This window comes from Echeneis naucrates, chromosome 24, assembly GCF_900963305.1.
Source record: "Echeneis naucrates chromosome 24, fEcheNa1.1, whole genome shotgun sequence".
Lineage (NCBI taxonomy): Eukaryota > Metazoa > Chordata > Actinopteri > Carangiformes > Echeneidae > Echeneis > Echeneis naucrates.
In genome coordinates, this window is record NC_042534.1 from 9,024,546 (window position 1) to 9,045,611 (window position 21,066).

General features: G+C 39.6%; 1 protein-coding gene across 3 annotated transcripts in view; it reads right to left on the reverse strand.

Annotated features, from left to right (window-relative positions):
• Window positions 1-14,849, reverse strand: part of daam1b (dishevelled associated activator of morphogenesis 1b) — a 42,922-nt gene extending 28,073 nt beyond the window's left edge. For all 3 annotated transcript variants that reach the window (XM_029495978.1, XM_029495976.1, XM_029495977.1), the window contains exon 1: window positions 14,719-14,849. The gene's annotated coding sequence lies outside the window, so the exon portion shown is untranslated. The remainder of the gene's footprint in view (window positions 1-14,718) is intronic.
• Between the last annotated feature and the right edge of the window lie 6,217 nt (window positions 14,850-21,066).

The window sequence follows — 21,066 nt, forward strand, 5'->3', positions numbered from 1 at the left end:
CAACCCTAAAAACATTGAACAGTTCCAACCCTGAAAGAAATAAGTGGTATTTCCCTTTATATCTAACACAAAAGAATTATAGCCCTAAGCAAAAAAATGGCCATTGGGGAGTGTGCAGCTGTAATGCAGGGAGGACAGAGATTAAAAAGCAAGTTAAAAGGGGGCTGCTCTTTCCAAAGGCAAGGTTGTCAAACTCGTTATGCAGACAGACTCTCCAACCCCCCACTCTTCACATGTTAGCATTCTTCCTTGGGTCAACCCTTCAAGTGGAGGTTAGACTTAGGGCAAAGAAGAAAACTATTCAAACACCCAACAATATCTTCGCTTGGGGTTTCATCTTATTCATCAGCATCTTGGCAAGGTTCTGACAGAAGAAAAAGGAAAAAATAAAAAAACAACAGGTAAGAATAGCGTGTTAAACTTAAGTGGCCCTTATCATGCCGCTTCCTAATTATGAAATATCTAAACAGAATAGGCAACGTTTAACACAAGGCATAGATGTTGACAGTTGAAATAACTAAGTATTTCATAACAGCAGCTTCACTTTTGGTATCTATATAAATCATGTCGAAGTAGTTCTGTATAAAATACAGAACAATTTTTTTAAAGTTAGATTAATTTTATGATGCGTCCACTATGTTGCATGTGCAACTCCTCACAACTGCAATACACAGAAGTGTCTTAAAATTAAATCACCACATAATATCATTCTGTGAGCAGATGATGACAAAACAGTCTATTATTATTAAAGCTGGATTATCAAGGAAATTTTACTTATTATGTAAGCAGGATCTTAAATAAATTGTCACACTGTGTAAAAATCTGTGTGGGGCTCAAGTAATTTTAATAACAGAAATTAAAAATGTACCCAAATAAAAAACACAAGGCTGAAATAAGTTAAAGAAATGGATAACTCCTTTAAATAGCTGGGAGCTATGACTCATTAACTGTATAGGTCAATTTAGATAATGGGTAAATGCTTGAAATATCCATTTCTGCAGTGCCTGGTGGTAGTTGAATGGTAGTTGAAACTTTTCCAAATTGACTTCATATTGAAAGTTGAAAGGTATAAGAAATATTGTCTTTAACATAATCAATAACATCCGTTTGGAGCATGATGGGGTGGTGTCAATATGAGAGCACTCTAGCTCATTTGATAGGGCTGCAGCTGCATGGATTTGTCTGACAGGTTGGGACCCACTCAATGAAAGAATCAATAATCCCTTAACTATGAGCAGAAACGGACGAAAATCAGTGCCATCATCAAATTAGTGAGATCCAGGCTATAACTGCACTTTTAATCAACACTGGAGACATAAATGAGTGAAAGTCTGGAAACATCTCCAAGAGCTGTTGTCATGATCTATGATCTGTGTGGAAGAAGGAACAGTAAACATTAAAATGTGCACCACAGCTGGGTGCAATTAAATATCAGGCAAAGATGTATTTATGTTAAGTGCATCAAGGAGTCTCTCAGATCATCAGAAATAGGGTGTGGAGAGCATTATAATCTCTTCCAGGATATGCTGAGCTGCAGCCTGTCCTTTAAAAATCCCTACCTCTTCCTCAGTTGCTATGGCAACCATAGTGGTGGTCGACCGGTGCTCGCTGGGTGGGTGGGTGGATGATTTAATGTAAGCCCCTTTCACCACACATTACCCTCCTTTTTAATCTGCTCTGGATGTTTATAGGGGAGAAAATAGGATTGTGTCTCTAATTCAGCAGACAAAAACAAATAACAAAACCATTAAGGATTACAGGGTGAAATCTAGCTTGCCATCACTCAGAGCCACCATGAAATCCTGCAGAATTACAAAGCTTCCTGTCCTTCATTACATCGGCCCGTGTATACATGTGATGTATGGCCCCCTGAGAGAAGCTGAGGAAGTGAGAGTGGAAGCTGGGAAGGATGGGCAAAGACAGGAAATGAGCGAGGAGAATGAGCAGACCCTTCTGATCTGAAGGTGACTTTCCTTTTCATTGACCTGATTATCTGCACTCCACCCCCCCCCACCACCATCATGGAAAAAAGTATGCCATCCTCGCTCACTCACGCTCACTTGACACTGATAATGGGCTGTGTTCGCCACAACACAGAGAAAAGCCGGTGGGAGGTAGCAGTCTGTGGCCTCCTGTGTGTGTGTGTGTGTGTGTGTGTGTGTGTCTGTGTGAACACATATTTTTACCACCACCTCACTCTACCTCCAGACCAGCCTTGTCATTACGGGGCATTCCCCGCATACAGAGGACAACTCTCTCAGCACGAAATCAGCCCCGGGGCCCGATTGGAGCGCCCTGTCATCCTCCCCTCCCCCATGGTTACCACGGCAACACCGTTTTCCACACCAACACCTCCTAATTAGACAGATATGACACAATCACCTATGTCTTGGTGAGAGGAATCCAGGCTGCATCCTGGGAAATGATAAAGCAAACCACCAGCCCAACTCCCTTCATGGACACACACACACACACAGATATGATAGCCTATCTTTGTGCCAGCTACATACAGTGCACACACACACACACACCACACACATGCAATCCAGTCAGCAGATAGCCGGCCCCTGTACTCCTTTTCCTTGCACTCATTTGATTACAGGCTAGAACAGGAAGATTCATTGAGCTCGTCTTACCCTGTCCAGGAGTGAGCTTGCCTCAGTTGTGCTCTGAGCATTCCCTTTATATCCTCAACTCACTGCCAGCTTTCTGCACTGTCGACAGAAAAAAACGATGCTTGTATACAGCACGCAGCACAGCATTTCCTGCGCAATGTATGTAATCCACGCAGGTTCAAAAACGTCTGCTTGGGGCCGGAGTGGCTAATAAGCACTCTGAAATACAAGAGGCTGTCAATATCAGTCGAGAGGAAAATCCCAGTTAGATAGAGGCTGCTTTAGTCTGATGGTAGGGGGGCAAACAAGGGATAAACTCGCAATACAGCATGAGCTGTTGTTTGAAATCTTGCAAAGCCAGCTGGCTGGCAAGTACTTCTCTTTGGCGTATCCACTCTCTCCCTAACCTCCTTCTCTCTGCCTTTCTCTGCAGAATGCCGTGGGGGCAGAGGGGACAGGCACAGATGTTACTGTCTGCAAGCCACACCCCTTTTCAACACTCCCAGTCCTAATAGGATGCAGCCGAGCTGTGGCCGCCGCCCAGCTCACCCCCTCCCCCCTACACCGGCTTTAGGCAACTTGTATAGGGTTTGTTTGGCAAAGGCTTGTTTGGAGAGCTGCAGTAGGGAAATAAAGCTGAGGTATAAAGCATTTAAATGTAGAGGAGTACAATGGGAGGCAGTGATAGTGTGACAGGAATATGGAGGAAATTAAGTAAGATCTAAAAAAATCCATGAAGGTATAAAAACCGCAACATAAACTTCTTCTGTATATAATAAAATACCTTCAGCAACTTTAACATTCAACAGTAATCACTGCCACAGACTAACAAATTATAAGGATACATTTTTTTAATCCAAACAATGCCAGATACTCGCATATGATTTACAGTGCAACCGTCACTCCTGCATCTCAGCTAAATGCTGACTTTGGACTGCATTTACATTTATGTAATGAACTTGTCTAAGGAATTTGCTTTTCTATGCATGAAGCATCATCACAGTAATTTCTCCTGTTGCTGCAAGATTTTACATGCAAACTGGTAATCCAATAAGGTAAGAACTATTTCAGTCAGGCCAGATCAGGTCCTCCATTTGTTGTGTTTTCAGAGTAACTAAATGTATGAGTGAAGTCCCAAAGAGTTGTTGTCTCAGGAAAAAATTCCATTTTACAAAGACTGGTAACATGATTTATTTTGACCCAATAGACTTTCTGCTCTTTCCTGTATCCTACATTTTGTTGTTAAATCATTTCATCTGGGCTTTGTTTTCAATACTGTGTAATTTCTAGCATGCAGGAATAATCTATGATGATTTCCACAACCACATGCAACATTAATTGTGTACACACCCCAACCAAAGACAATAAAAAGTTTTCATCAAAAAAAATGAGAGGAACCAGGGCCTAAACACTACAGATTTGATTTTACCCCTCCCATACCCCCCTCTCAGAGGGGTAGCATTGTCTGAAGGATCAGGAACTATCAGGGAAGAGCTGGCAATATTGATTGTTCACGTATGATAGTCTTTTTTGTTGTACTGCCGTAAATCTATTTGAAAAACCCTTAACTGCAAATATCCTGCAACATATATGAGAGGGGTGCTGATTCAAATATGAGGTCATTTCTGAGGCTGTATCATCCACACTAACTACCATTTAGTTTATCCCTGTTGATACAGGAGGTGAGAGAATCAGACATACTGTCATAGCTGATTCCGGACCTACAGGTTTACACGTAGGTGTCGACAAACTAGTTGTCATCTCGTCTATCAGTCATCATTTTCTTGTTCTTCATCAGTGAGTCAAATGTTCAGTCAACGTCACAGATCTTTTGTTACATTTCATGCTAATCAACATACCTTTGTCTAATCAGCATCATCAGGAACCCAGGAAATGTATTTATTCAATTCAAGACTCCTGAACATCTGAGAGAAGCGTGCAGGTCATAGTTGCCCATGGTACTAACATTTCTGGAGCACTTACAAGTAAAATGTTATTGCTAGCTGATGGTGTTCTTTATCTGAAGTAATATTTTACATTTACAGATTACTGTAGATGCTGCATTGTAGGTAGCTCCAAGAGGGTGTGCTGATGTGAAAGTCTTTATCACTACAGGTATTGTGTTGCAGACACATCAATGGTGAGCCTCGCCGGTGCAGTCATGAATGGATAACAGTGGAAGCCTTACAGTCCTGCGTAGCTGCCTCTGAAAAGAAGAGTCATGCAGCTGGAATAACAGACAGGTCCTGTTCCCATGGAGGGCTTCTGTTCTGCAGGGACAGATCATCTATGGAGATTAAAGCGGAATGTTGTTTTGTTGACCTCAAGGGCAACAGGTACAACAGGAAACGTACAGGACACAGTGTGGTGACATTTGTCATGGACTTTGGTACTGTCCACCATTTTTGCATTGCGAATGAGCGCTTTAAAGTTGCTCATGAGGACAACGTCTCTGCTAGTAAATGCTTTAGATGAGTGACATCAAGAGAATGAGCATCAACTATTAAACCATTAAACATAACAGTAAATGCAACTCCTCCCCAAACATCGTATTTGTATTTGTGATACAATATTTGACAAATAAAGTTCAAAGTTGAGAGCTGCTGTAATTTTGCACAGAGAAACAATACACACAGAAATCTGATTAGCTGCAGATTGTAAAACAAATTGAGAAATTTGACTAATTGATTTGATTTCTGAGTTTATAAATGAAATAAATATATTTGGTGCTATTCACTCTGCTTACAGAGGAAATGAGATGTATTCACAAAGTCTTTAATGGAGGCATCTCACGTTGATGAGTTTATGGAGTAAACAGAAAGTTCTGCTACACACCAATGATAAGCATATCGAGCTGAATTGTAACTGACAGCCCCTAAATCAAAAAAAGTCACTGCTGCAAAGGAATGTGTGAAGAGGGAACGTTATATTATGGCCTGTATCATGTGGTGGAAGGCAACAGGGCTACCACTGTGCATATGTTTCATTCAGGGTGGGGTTATATCCATAAATTCCACTCATGCAGCCCTTCCCTTGTACAAGACCCTAACCATCACAAATTAAATGCCAGGATGAAAAAGGGTCCTACTGGTCTCTGCCCACCCTCTGGAAAGCTTGTAATTACCCCCTGGAATAGAAAAGTCCATCCCAAAAGGGGAGCACTACTTTCTGAAACCACTAATCGCTACAACGCAAGCAACTGCAAACATGACAAAAGACTGGAAGTAAGTAAGGATATGGCACCTCACAGTTTATACACTGATGGTTACAGCCTTTTGTCAAAAATGAGGAAGCCAAATGTGGCAAATTTAGATGGCAGATGACATAAACCTAATATTAGGGACAGACTTCAGATTTATGCGTCAAGGATTAAGTATGCATGTGATGTAATCGCTTATCACACATCATCACAAAGCGTTACAGTAGTATTTAGTATTTTAGACCAAATCTGACCATCTGTTCAGCTCATCTCAGACTGATGATTGATCATTGCAATTTGCATTTCCTGGTGAGTTTTACCAAACTACAGTAGGCTGCAATCTGTCAAATTGTCAGTCATAGAGATTTCTGAGAAGTGTTGGTTGTCAAGTTGGTTTGTTTGTGTGTAAAGCCACTTCTTGGGGACGCCAAAACTTTGCCACTTACTAGCTTTTTCCGCAGTCTTCCTCCCTCTGCAGAACGACTCATCAAGCGATTGAAACCACATGTTATTTTTAGGCAGTTTTGTTATCCAGTTATTTTATAAAAACTAAACTAAGGTGTTTAAAGCCATCAATCCCTCCACACACTCAATTTTTACTTATTTAGTTTTATTTAAAATTTTGATCTAATCAGTTAGACCACGTAAAATTAATGTGAAAAATAGTTCTCTGTTAACAAGCAAGAAACTTTCTAAGCTGTAAATTCCTACCAACTTCTTCTTTGACCATCACATTTTAAATTGACCTCTATATTTGCAGGACAAATTGGAGAATTCAGGGCTGGAAAGATGAAAGATGTTCCTGGAAAATTTGGAACACATTGCTGCAAAAGTATTCTCAAATGCACAGCTGCAGAAGGAGTGAGCGTGCCTGTAATGGATTGACAGAGTTTGAGTGTTAAAAGGCTGTGGCTTAACTTGTTGAGCCGTCCAGATGTAGGCCAAACTAAATGCTCTGAGAAATTAGTGGCTAAGGTTTTGGTCAGAGGGACAAGAAAGGGGAGATGGTGTTACAGTAGAAGCATCTTATCAATAAACAAATCAAACAGTGTCAAGTTGAATCCACATAATCCAATCATTCCGCTGTGAGGGATGAAGAGAGCTACAAAGATCTCTGTGCTCTGAGAATTAGTTCACCAGACTAAATCCATGAAAAAAGGTCTGAGGTCCTGGCCTCATCTTTGACTGAAATTAGTGTGAGACTGCCTTATTTATGGCCAGTATGACTGACAGAGGCAAAGTCTAAGGTGAAACCAAGCCAGCGTGCAGTGCAACGGCCTTGTTGCATGGCCGGGTGACTCAGTTCCAAGCTGCTTATCTCAAAGTGTGTCATAATCTCAACGGGGGGACAAAAAACAAAACAAAGAAACAACAACCTGAGACTAGATGCAAGCCAAACTAAATATTAATGACAGGAAATCAAGTGAGCAGCTCAAACCAAGAGCCAGGCAGTGCAGCGAAAAAATGAAACCAAAACAGGAACAGTAGAAAAAGGATGTTTGGGGACATTAACAAGGACACCTGCTGTTTAACAGGATCGACCTGACAGCCTCTCCCCTCTGGCATTTCAGCTATTAACTGCGCAAGGCAAATTTCTAGGACGAAAACAACACTGTGTTTAGTAGCAGTACACTTCAATATTTCAACACTGAATTTGTTTTTTGAGTAACTGTTTATTCAGTCTGCTAATGTCATTGCAATTTCTTTTCCAAAACACATAGATAATATTGTAAAACACCCCCATAGGCCACTTTAGTTTAAGGGTTGGAGTAGTGAAAGAAGAACCAGTTATTCTGATGAATCATCGATAAATCCCAACACTGGTGAAAGTATAACAAGTTGCATAAGTGAGAAAGTGAAGAAATATGGTCTTGGACAATGGTCGCCACTAAAAGCTGAAACACAATCACTCCCAAGGAACATGTAGCTGTTGACGCAGCTGGTTTTGTCTCACTGCGTGGCTGTTTTGACGGGTCCTCTACAGTAATGTTGTCACACAGTTATGTTATACTGTGGGAACCTGTTAGTCGTCGCAGCAACCTAAAGCCCTGCCCAAGGGAACCAGGATATCTTAAACTGCTGAAGTGAATTCAAGTGGCTACAGAGATTATACTTCAAATAAACAGAAAATATTTGTCAATATATGGTGACAGGAAAGAACTAAGACGTCAGCTCAGGCCACAATATATTATTTCAGGCTTTTGTGACTGCGCTATGTAAGAAGTCACATTGTGCTGCACAACAAAACAGCAAAGAAGCTAATGTGCTTTTTTGAACGATCGTGAATTGTACAAATTCAATAAGAATGGGAATGACTATTATTACCAGCTTTACAGAAGGCAAAAGGGTTAACTGGAAATTACATTACCATGGTAAAGATACCAGTGACACGATGAATGAGCTTGAGAGGGGTATGGCAAACAACATAGAGAGGCAGCGTGATAGAGAAGGGCATGTATTTATTTCCATATATTATGCAAATTTTGAACCAAAGTAGACACTCCATCCACAATCAAGATCAGAGGATTAAATGTTTTACAACTTTAAGTCTTTGCAGTGCTCTTCTGAGTTTTGGAATAAAGTTGCATCAATTAAAAAAATTCACAGGGATAAGTGAAGTAGCCCAAACATATTGTTCTGTCCTTGCTCTTTAGCTCTGCAACTTGTCAGAACTTGATTGTGCTTTCTGGAGGGCGGGGCAGCATTTAAAGACAAGGATAAAGCATGTCGTGCTCTGGCACTGTCTGCTTCCAAATCTGATAACTCTATGCTGTTTCAAGGCCTGTTACATGTGCACTGGTTTCTGTCTAAGGGAGACACATGTTAGCATCTGATCTATGCCAATTGATTAAATCAATCATTTTTTATAATTCAGCGTGATATTCCTCAAAAGCATTACTTTATAGCCAAGAAAGTTGAGCTTAGGAAATTTAAATATTTTCTCAGGTCATCAAGTCAGCTCTACAGCAACAGACAAAACAAGTTTTATGTTTTGGTGTTCGAGATCCAAATCATGGGTACACCTGCAGCCGCTTAAAAAATACTGGATATCGTCACAGTCACCTTTTCCATCTTTGGAAAGAACACTCTGATGATATATGACATATGGGAAATGTTCTGAACCAAGTATTTAACACTTGTAATTCTGTTATATGAGCTAGGCAACAAACATGCATCAGGGAGTTTGATTCCGTCAGACAAAATGCTGATATCCAACCAGCTGGAAGTTCTCCTGCAACAATAGTATATATAATATATATATATAAAGGAGAGTAGACACATCCTCCAAAAATGCAAACTCATACAAAATTCTAATTTCCAACATCAGTGCTTTGGGAATTGACATTAATAACGTGACCTAGACAAAGGGAATAGAGGCAAGCAACGATTGAAACATGAATCCCTCCTGGCCCATAAAACCCCCTCCTAGCCTCCCAAACCAGCATCTCAGTTATGGGACTCCCCCACACACACGAACACATGCACACAGGACAGAACCCACATGCTCTCTTTGTTTGAACCGCAGTATGGCTATACTCTTTCCACATCTCATGGCTGGAGGCACACAAGTGATAAATTTCGATGCTTATTGTCATGATAATCCGTGGTTTGCCTCAATTCTCTCAGTCTGTCTAAGGGACAATCGCTTTCTAACTTTGTTAACTAAAACCAAGTCCTCTTTTGAGCAGGAAACAGCAAATCAATCCTACTAATAAAAAGAAAAACTGAAATAAAAAAAGAGAAAAGTGATGAAAAGACTTCAGTCAGAAACAAAACCAATCCAGTTAGTGTACATATAATCTCTCTGTCTCTCTTGGAGAGGGTGGAGGAATTCTTTTTTTTTTTTTGTTTAACTTTGAGTAAAATTTGTCTTTTGTTCACGGGCCACTATACTTCAAAACATTTTCTGCCCTATCCCTCTGTTAAGATATACTTTATGATGTGGAAGAGATGTCACTTGTTCCATTGTGCTGCTAAAATTGTCTGTATGAATAAGAGCAATATCTGGAGGGCAATGGTATATATATATTTTTTTAATATCATAACGTAATTAAAATACTGATTCTGTTTTGTTGATTTATTATCTGTTTTGTCAGTTGACCTGTAAAACCAAGTGCTGCATTTTACACATTTGTAGAATAATAATAATAATAATAATAATATATAAGTATTTATCTTATTCTTAAACAACCTCAAAAAGGAAACTAACATGTCAGAAATCAGAAGTAGTGCATCTTGTACTGCGCTCTCAAGGGTACAAATGTAACATGTTCAGAATGGCCCAAAAAAATTGTAATTCGTAGGTCACCCAGTTCTCATTATAGAAGCATATAACTGCAGATCAAGGCTTGTTTCTCTGGAGAGAGCCTCCTCTGTGCTGCAGCACCAATGACTTTGCAGCTTGACAAAACGAACACACACCCATTTCTGTGGATGAAGGCTGATGTGTCAACTTATGCAAGCATGATAAGTTTCATCCTGAACAGTGACATGGGACTTTTCAGGTTCCATATTTTTATTCATTATAATGTAAAGTGAGAGCAAATAATGTTTAACATCTGTAGTGATTTCCCATAATGCACCTAGTTCTAGTACTTGTGATGCTAATAAAAAATGGGTAAAGAGTCATGAAGGATCCATTACTCACCAAAGGGTCCGATTGCTGTCTGCCTATAGCCCATTAATTAAAAATGTGCCAACACTGAGTGGCTGAGCTGGAAACAGGGTGCACTGCTCTTTCACCTCCTAACAATCAGTGGGGTCAAGAGTCAACGGTCCTGGGAGTGGATAAGCAATGCAGTTTCTGGGTGGGTATTTAAACTCATCTGCCAATATAAATGTTGAGCGTATGCTTTGATGTTGCAAGGGAAATGATTTACAGCCAGAAGTTTTCAGATTCTCAAAAAGAAACTTAAAAAGATAATAATAAAAAGGATCCCACTCCATATCAGCAGTAAAGGCGCATGGTTAACCTCAGTAAAATGTTTGCCAAGTTGATGAGCCACACGAAGCCTGATACAATGTTTTCTTAAATAAACAGAATAAATAAAATAATGGCCTCTCTTTTTTAAAATTGTATATCTGTGTTTATGTCGATGTGTATTCTTCCCACATGATAAAATTATAATACCAGTTGATTGTTTCTGCTTTGAAACGACAGGAAACACTTTGATCAAAGCTTGTTTTTCTCTCCAGTAAAAGATGTTCCAATAGATCCAATAGAAATATCAAATATCAACTTCAAAAGCCCAGTAATGAGTCAACTATACGTTGATTTAAAGTTTACCTTTTATTCTTATTTAACACAGTTGCATGGTTTCCTAATACAATTTTAATTACGAAACAATTTGTAACAGACTTAAAGGATTAGACTTGAATTGCAACGTTAGTTCATTATAAAGTAAAACAAGTTGTACTGGGACTGGATTGGTAATCAGTATCAGCTGAAAACCAAAGCTCAGGTATCAGAATGAAAGAGTTGGAATCATTGAAAATGTCTATCAAGCTTAAGGTTAATTGCTAAGATGACTCCTGGGTTAATAAACTCGGCTTTATAGAAATTAGACAGGTTTTCCAGCTCAGCCACAAAGTAACAAAATGCAAGGTTGGGTCTAGGGTGTGGCCAATGATAGCTATCTAAGCCCAGCTGTCCCAAAAGCATGGACAAGTGGAAAGCCGAGGAAGACTGGGGGCAGGGTGTGGCATGGCAGGGGTGCCATGGTGACGGAGCAGGCCTGGACAGAGAAAGGATGCTAAATGAAGCCATTGTCTGGCCTAAGTGAAGCACACCGCACAAAGAATGGCACATTCAAACAGTCATACAGGCGTATTGTTGTGGCTGGCCAGTAGAGCGCTGCAAAGTCACAGTTTATCCCACAGGATCCACCACACATCATACAAAGAGAGCTCAATATGAAGCACAGCAGACCCAACAGAGAACAACACTGATTTGGAGGAACTAAATATGGAAAAAAAGCCCACAACATATAAAATACAAGGCTTCAAACAAACTACTTTTTGGTTGTAACTACTCAACTGTGAGAATCTGGAAAGGTCACGTAAGAAACTAATCAAGAAATGAATCAAAATTAATTCATGAATATTATAATATATAATTTTAGTTACATTAAAGTTTCGATAAAATCTATTAAGACACAGCTACTTCTGTTTTTGTCTATTCCAATAAAATAACTGAACAATAAACTACATCATCAATTATAAAAATCCTCAGCAGCTCTTCACACTGATTTGCAGTATTATCCACAATGGCTTTGTTCATGAAGATATTAAATATGTGGCGCTATCACCATATAAAGAGTATCTACTGAAATATCTCCATTTCCGTTTTTTGTGACAATAGCATCACATGATTTAAAGGTAACATCTGTTATACTTAGGAAGGTCCAGGATGCGAAAAAGGAAAGCTCATACAACTGTGCTCTCAGGGAGGATTTTCGTTATTCTCACAGGAAAACAGTAATTACGAGGCTGCGGTTCAGCACCTGCCTCTTTACATTAATGCCAACCACAACATCCAGGAACCCTGCTGACATATGGCGGTCTTGGAGGCTCAGCTGTATTGCAGCCACTCCCAAATGACACCTAGCATTGAAAAAATAATGAGTCTATATTTCCTCCTCTGTTGTTGGTGCTGTCATTCAGTCTTTCAATCTGTAGTGCTTAATGTGAGCCATCCAGGGAGGCTGGTCCCCCTTGCTACATTGCCAGTCCTGTGAAACTTAACACTTGGCTCATTAACCCAATTTCCCTTGAGAACTTCAGAAGTGTGTGTACTGACGGACAGCAGAGTCGCTACAACACACTGTCACTGCTCATGAACCGGCAACTTTGATGGTGATACTCTGGGGAAGACAAACTGAGCAGATGCCTTTGAATGTTTTCATATATCATTTCATCATTATCTTTCATCCAATTCAAGCATATTCCCCCAATCTTAATGCCAGCTGTAGCAGTTTTTAATACCCATTAAGCCACATATACAGTGGATGGAGGAGGAAGTAAGATAAATCTGACATGACAGCTTATGTCTCAAAAGGTATGTAAAAGTGGCCAGTGCTCTAGTTGTCCACCAGTATCAACTGAAACTCAGTCAGTTTCACCAAGGACAATTTGCCTTCATTTCTATTTCCTTCAACAGCACTGAGCACGTCCGTGTCTGTGACAACAGGCAGATGCTGTGAAACATCAACAAACAACCAGTGCCAATAAAAGCAGGACAGTAGTTGCTGTAGCTGTAGGCTGTGCTTACACAGAGGAAGCAACCATCACCATCACCTGCTGTGCTCATGACTACTGAAGTTGACTGACATGGCTGCTATGTGAAACTCTGAAGCAAAAGTAAAACAGGATCACAATAAAATTTTCATCTTTCTGTCTATTGTGTGAGAACTTAGAGGAGTCAGTTAAATGCCAGGAAATGTGGTACTTTTTCATTAAGCTACATTAAACAGAACATACAGGCTCGTCCTGATATGTCTGCGATAAGTCAACATCAGCCTATGCATTTGTATAGGTCAGACTCTGGCTCAGGCTCTGGAGACAGCACGCAGTTCCAACAGAGGCTAAACATTTGCTGCGTTTGCACCTACTATAAAAAAGAAACAAGACACATATTTCAAATGTCAGGGCCTGTCAATGCTGATCTCAATCCGACAACTCCCTGTCTGAGCATTAACACTGGACAAAATAACAGCGTGGTACATCATGTAAGGCTTCTCCCATGTTTACAGTGAAAACATGCCTGCGGATCACACCGCAGCAGTGAGCCCTTTCACAAGACAGCGGCCCATTACAAGCACATACAGGCCCCTCAGTGATTTAGAGCATTTTAATTCTCGGGAATGCAAGCCTTTTCTGATAAGCACCTAACAGTGTATGGGCTCACCACTGTGACGATTAGACTGTGGCAATCTCTGTTATTCTCTCGGACTGACCTGTAACTTCGTAGATTCTCAAGTGAGTCATATAACTTTTCAGCAAAGAAGTACAATTGAACATTAACTCAGAGCAAGTGAAGTATCATACAAGGTGTTTTGGTTTTGTTTTAACAAAGAGTAGTGTGGCTGTACGAGAGCCGTGAATCTATATTTAACAATCTGTATTTCGGCACTAATGACACTGTTTCGTTAATGTCACATTCATATTTGGTTTTACTTTAGAATACTTTACAGTTCAAATCAAAACTAAATCTCAACAGCATCTGAATGGCAAAGGAAGGTCAAGCCTTTGTGTGCATATATTTCGGACAGCATTGGCTTTTTGCAGCTGTATTTTGTATACATATTGAGCAGTGATCAGACTAAGCTGCAGGTAATATAGTTAGTTATTAGCTAAAATAACCTTTTGACCCCATTACAGCATGAACACCTTCAATCGCTGTTTAACATCTGATTCTGGAGTCACCTCACCTCAGAAACATACACAAACACATACAACCTGGAGTTGCCTTACTCTCCTCTCATCTATGTCATACGGTGACTAGTTGGTCTGACTTTGCTGGGGGACCACAGGGACCCTATCGGGGGACCGGTCCCGTCTCCCCGAAAGGTTTGGAGCTGGATGTGAAGCTGCTGGAGATGCGACAGGTCAGCTTCACCCTCTCACCGAGCTGACAGAACAAAAACCTTTGGCAAAACAGATGCAATCGCCGGCCCGGACTTCAGTCTGAACTAGACTGGGGGTCACTGAACCTGCAGATTTATGAAGAAGCCACCGGCCGCCGCTAACGTTAACGATGGCTGCCGGTGCTGAGGTCACCGCCGACACCGACAACGGCCCGGCGGAGCTAATCACGGCGTAGTTTTGTTGTGTTTCAACCGTTACGGCACGAGTTTTTTGTTTTGTTTTTCCTCTTGTGTTGTTTGGCGAAAACAGAGCTCTTACCTCGTCCCGGTGAGCATTCCTCCGACAAGCCGTGTCCGCAAGTTCATCAGGTAAAAAGTGGAGCGACAGGGAGAGCAGAGCCCGGACGGCAGATGATCCAACAGACTGGTCGGTCCGGGCTGCGCTTCATGCCATTGGTTTACTCCACCTGCAACTGCGCATGCGCCGGTCCGTGTTCGCCCAGTGCTTCATGGATGATGTAGTGTTTGATGTAAAGAGCGTCCAACACGGACACACTGGAAATAACAGCTTAAAACCAGCATCTGACCAAAACAAAGCCAGAGCTACTTAAATCCTGTCCGTAATGTTTATTACTGTAGTGAAATACTGAGTCATTTCATTTCGTTTGTGAATTGTTGTGCTTATTCTATTTTATATTTCTATTAAAATTGATCTTATAACTGTCATAAACGTGCTTGAAATTCACAGATGTGACTATTCTTTTTTTTCACCACATACAACGTTTCTCCCTATATGACTGACCTCTTCTGACAAACAAAGGAATATTAATTTTAATCTTATATAGCAAGCAGATTAAATAAGGCTTGGAGGGTCTCCCTTTTTCACTTTTTTGTGACAATTATTGACAAAATGAAATGACTGTAAATTATGTTTGAAACCATGTTAACAATCCTGACAGTGGTGTACAACTACTAAATCACAGACCTTCCAATAATAATAATAATTATTATTATTATTACAGAGTCAAAGTTTTGTGAGTGGGACCAGTTTAGTCAGGCTTTTTTAATTTAATTAAATTTTTTTAATTGGAACTTTGGTGTCATCTATTTATGAGGCAAGTATTATTTCTTGTTCTGAGAGCCGCTGGTGGTCAAATGTAGCCATGGGTAGATCCTAAAAGGTAGGGGATGTCTCCATCTAGTGACAAACAGGTATAAATACTCATAATGCTTCATGCTCTATTAATAATAGAGGCTTGGTTTTTTTTAAAGATTCAGTGAACATAAAAAATAGGAATCTTGTGAGTTAAAACATAGCTAAAATATAATGATTTCGAATTTCAAACTACAAGCCAGAACAAAATTCAACATTCAACACCGATAAAGTTCACCAGTGTGTGCAGAACTATATCCTCAAAATATGTGATGCATGATACTTATTTATACAAGGGTTTGTAGTTACAGCAACATACTCTTGGGCAGAGGCTACCACTAAACTATATTACACAATGCCAGTTATATTAGCTGCTAACATTTAGTGCTGAAAAGAAAAAGTGAAAATGTTCTACTTGTAGTGGGTACCTTGAAAAACATATCTCGGTAATACAATGCTCTTGACAGACATTATTGACATAATGGCAATGACGTCTATATCAATAGCAGTCATTGTCATAGAATTGAGTGGATTTTTTCCACTGATACCACTTAGCTGTATATGCCCAAAAATATCTGCTCTATCTTTTAAATGCTTTACGATGATGTCTATTTATATAAATAAAACTGGCTTGACTTGACTTGACATTATAATACTATTAGCTGCACAGTACAGTAAAAAACAGCATTAGCTACCAAAATACGAGGGCGACAAAAAGAAACCCATAGGCTTCAATGAACACATCCTCCTCAAAGCTGTGAAAGCTACGACCACCTATGCCGTGTATGCTGGAAGTTTTCCTTTTAGTTTGTTAACTAAACTATTCAAAGGTTTTTTTTAGTTTGTTAGTTACGTGAGTAAATCCCAGAGGAGACAGAGCTTATTGGTGAGTTCAGTAAGCTCAAATCATTCTAATATAGCCTACCTTATAATCAGGAAGAGTGAGCAGGCTAACATGCTGATAAACTGAATGCTTTTTGGAATGAGAGGCTGGAAATAATAGTCATTATACAATAATTGTTATTCTTAATTCTATGATCCTCTAATTTTTACAGCATTATCATGAGACTCAGGAAGTGGAACAAGCTCTGAAAGTCCTGATAGTTTCAAATCAGTGAAAAGTAAAAGGATATAAGTGTGACAACTGATGACAAATATTGAAACTTTATGTTATGTTATATTAATTGTCAGGTCAGGAAATTCTAAGCAGTTTACAAGAATGAAAGACAAGAATGAAAGAGTAAGATTAAAGAACAGATTTACAACATCCATTTGAAATGTGCCATTTGAAATTTTAAAGCTGTATCCACAAGATGGTGCAAGAGACCAGTGAGCGAAGACCACAACAACAATTTCCTCCCACTGGGACACAACTTCTTTTGATAACGGATCTAATAAGCAATGTGGGAAACTGATTCTGACCCAATTTTAACTCACAGACACTGACAGGCTATTGAAAGAATGAAATTAACAGAAATTAAAGGCAAGACCAATAAAGGTAAGAAAATAAAGACGTAAAAGTTTAAAGTTTCTTTATTAGTCTCTATTCTACTAAACTTAAATAATCAATGCTGTTCTTGTATATCTTGTGTACGCAATGTGGAATGGGTTTGTATAAAAAGCAAACAATTTAAAGAGGAGACATATTTATACTGAGTGAGCTCCTGCTGTCCTCCAACACTTCACAGTGTTCCAAATTTTAAATGACATTTTAGATGGCAATGTATTTTCTTTCAGAGCATGTGTCTTTGACTACATTCTTATGGTCATAGCTTTATGTTTTTCCTCAGAGATTATTTCCTGTTTTGCAACCCTTCAGTGAGACCCAACAAAGACGGGAAGGATCTTACTTGCTGTCTAGACGAGTGTCTAAAACTCCCAGACATGACTCTCTGAGCAGATTATGTCTGCCTCTTTCATGCTGTGTTAATTATTAACAAATTGTTTGAAGTCTAGAAACATCAAATAAGTGTTGTGTTGTTTTTTTACAGGCATCATGACACACTTTTTTATCATTCCTACTGTGCATCTATATATTCCCATTATCAACCAGCTGAATTGCTAAAAAATGATACACTCTGACCGAGGTTTATTGGTTTCTCCAGTAATTTCTCATATATATCACAACTTACTGTATTTTACATTTATCTTTAAGGGTAAACAGAGGAGGCTTTGGTTGAGGGAATGAATCATTGTCTGTCTGTTTTCAGTGTGAAGAGAGGAAACATTGCATAACAAACAAATTCATCTCATGAGGTACTCTGCCTCATTGCTGTATATTCCTTGCTTTCTTAGTTGGATTACTTGTAGCCCTTATAACATCCTTCAGCACAAGTAAACAGCTTTTGTATTGAAGCATCACACAAGTTCTAAGGCTGATTTTTGGTGTCATTTGTCCATCACTGTTTGAATGCAGATTAAACAGGGTACTGTGTGTGCCAAACTAACAGTATCCTGGCTGTAGGTCCATATGGAAAGCCTAAACATATCTGAAGTGTCACACATTTTTCCCTCTTGGAGAGTGAATGAGTTAGTAATTGAGATTTTTGCTTTTGGTTGTTTTGTTACACCAAGTGAAACCCATGACCAAAAAAGTTGTTGTTAACTCTGGCTGGGGAGCCTTCAGGCTTTAGGATGTTGCTGAAGCAAAAACTCCATCCTGGGCTGAACTTTAAGGACAACTGCCCTAGAGTCCTAGAATATTAAAATATAACTTAATGTGAAGGGAAATCTAAAATCACTCTTTGGAGTTTTTGACAAGTAATGGTCCAGCAGATAAATATTTCTGCATCATGGATAGTATACGTAGTTTCATTCTGTGTAGTTTGGCAATGAAGTTGCAAGAGTATCCCTGCCACTTTCACAAGCAAGAATTAATTCATCTGAGGGTCTGCTGTGACAGTGTCATATTTTGCATGTTTCATCAGCAAGTATTATTCCAAATATACATGACTTCTCTCTGGACTGTCTTTTGAACATTTTTTTGTGTCGCATTATTTGAAATGTTCCAGGTGATGGGCAATATTTGTATGGATATTCATCTAACATGTCTAGTAGTCTGAACTCTGGGTAACTTCAGGTAAGTTCCAACTGTATCTGCATTCAGTCTCCAGCTGTACTGTAAAGGGTGCATACAACTGCAAATCTGCTATCATGGGGCTGGCATCAGGCTATCACTGTACCTACAAAAAGTGTTGTGATATGTGTACTTCCCTTTTTCTGAATAGTTCTCATACAATCAGAGGCATCAGTTGTGAATCAGTGGATAAATATCCATGGATTCTTCAACCTTATATGCTGTGTGGACATTAGTACTGGTGCTGTGGCCTGTTGTCTCCTCTCGACGGAGGGACACAGTGATGCGCTCTGAAACATGTCCATTAAGGATTGTAATAACCCTTCAGTTTCAAGTTACAGTTTGGATAAGTCAAGAGTGTGCCTGGAGGCTGAAAATAGGCAAAAGAAAGGATAGAGGGGTAAAGAGTTACAGGCAAAAAAGCTTTTACAAAGACATGCACAGGAAGATAATTCATTGCACCTGCTCTGACAATGTCCAGAAACCTTATACTGGCTTTTCCCGGACAAGATGACACCTGCATGAATGAAGCTGCTGCAGCTGGGTCACAGCACACAATCACACTTTCATACTCCACACACACACACACACACACACAGACACATAAAGATTTGCATGCATATAGACCTACGCAGTGCAACAGCTGCTCAGATTTTGTACACAAACTCAGACAGCGAGACAGAAGTGACGTCTAAAGCGTTTGAGTGGAATTATTTGGTTTCTGCAAAGGCAAAAAGCACCACACAATCATTGCAAAGTACAATTAAAAGTAGTTTGCAGCCAAGTGTGCAACTATTTCATCTATTTTGGATTTGCACTTCTTGTTCAGAGCAGAGTCAAGAAATCGAGGGAGGTAGACTGAGGTCAACATGAAACCCAGAAGTTTAAGGGTTAAGTCAGTTTTGATTCACGACATTTGAGTGGTGAAGCTTTTACTCATTAGTTTGGCAAGGAAGCGAAGGCCCATTAAGATTTACAGCTGGTCTAATCACAGTTGCCAAACCTGCTGGAGGTTCAGTGGAGGGACTTGGTGTCTCACTGCAGGCTTTCTAGCGCTGAGTCTGGATGAGTCAGGGCTACACAGCTGGAAACGTTTTCAAATATCCATCGCTGTGTTGTGTAGGAGTGCAGGTCAAGGCTTGATTTTGTGTTTAACAGCATATGCAGAGAATTATACGACCTAGAAAGTTGTCCACATATCAAGCTCTACTTTAACAAACTTTGTGAACTTTGCACTGCAGTTTGTAATACACAAACTTCTATTATAGCAATCTTTTCAGCATGTAGGTGTTCTTATTGCACAACTACATTTATTATTAATTGGCCCTCAGGAGAGCAGCATTGCTTGTGAATACTGAATATTTGGATTCTGTCTGTATCAATGTACCTTCTTTGATTATTTTTTTTCTTAAGCTCTGGCTGCTTGTTCAAGAGATAGCTGAGCTAGTTGATCATGTATATTGCCATTACATAGTATCATTTTAATCTGAACGCAGAGAATCAAGGTGTTTTTTGGCTCACATGAACACATCAGTAAATGCAATAGACAAAAGGTGTTTTTCACTTCACTTTCGGAAGTGTGTGCATCCGTTTAATTGCTGAGGGCTAGATAAAAAAAAGCTACTGTAATTTCTGCACATGAAGAACCTGGAGCTAAAGTCGCTTAGCTTAGCATGACTAGCTAAGCTGATAAGCTAACGCTGGCTCAGTCCAAAGGCGACAAAATCCACCAACCAACACCTCGAAAGGTCACTGGTTCTGTACAAAGTGCCACAACATCACAGGGGTCACGGGGTTGTTGTTACCACTTTTTATGCTAAGCTAAGCTAATCATTGCTGCTATAACCATGTGCGTAGGTTTCCCAAATTGTTGACCCGTACCTTTTCCCATTTAAGTTACCTGAGTATTTACAGAATTAGCTCTCACTTACTTGGTAGCACTCGCACCCTCCCAATTTTCTGAATTTACACACTTTTCCACACAAAATGTGTGGTTTTCCTTTTATTGCTTGGCTCAACGCAGCAGGCCCTATAAAAAATGTGTTACTGAAAATGTGTTGGAGAGATTATGGGTCACGAATCAACACTTTTATTTGTGGCAGAAGATACAAGTAAAGTGGGGGGAAAAAAAGACAATTTAATGTGCAAAAACTCTGACAAAGTCTTTGCATAATGTTAAAAATGAGGGCTTTCAAAAGAACCAAAATGCAATCTGGAATCTTAATAATACGGAAAGGCAATGTATAGATGCCACAAACAAACAAAAATGTAGTCGTTTCATTAGAGGCCTTATTATGTCTCAAATGTCAGGTGCATGTGTTTATGTGATGTGGAAAATATAGTGTCAAAATTCTGGTAAACTGAAGTTGCCTAATGAGAACTGACAGGAAACCAGTTGCTGATAATACCACATTTTTACATATGTTTTCCTACCGGCT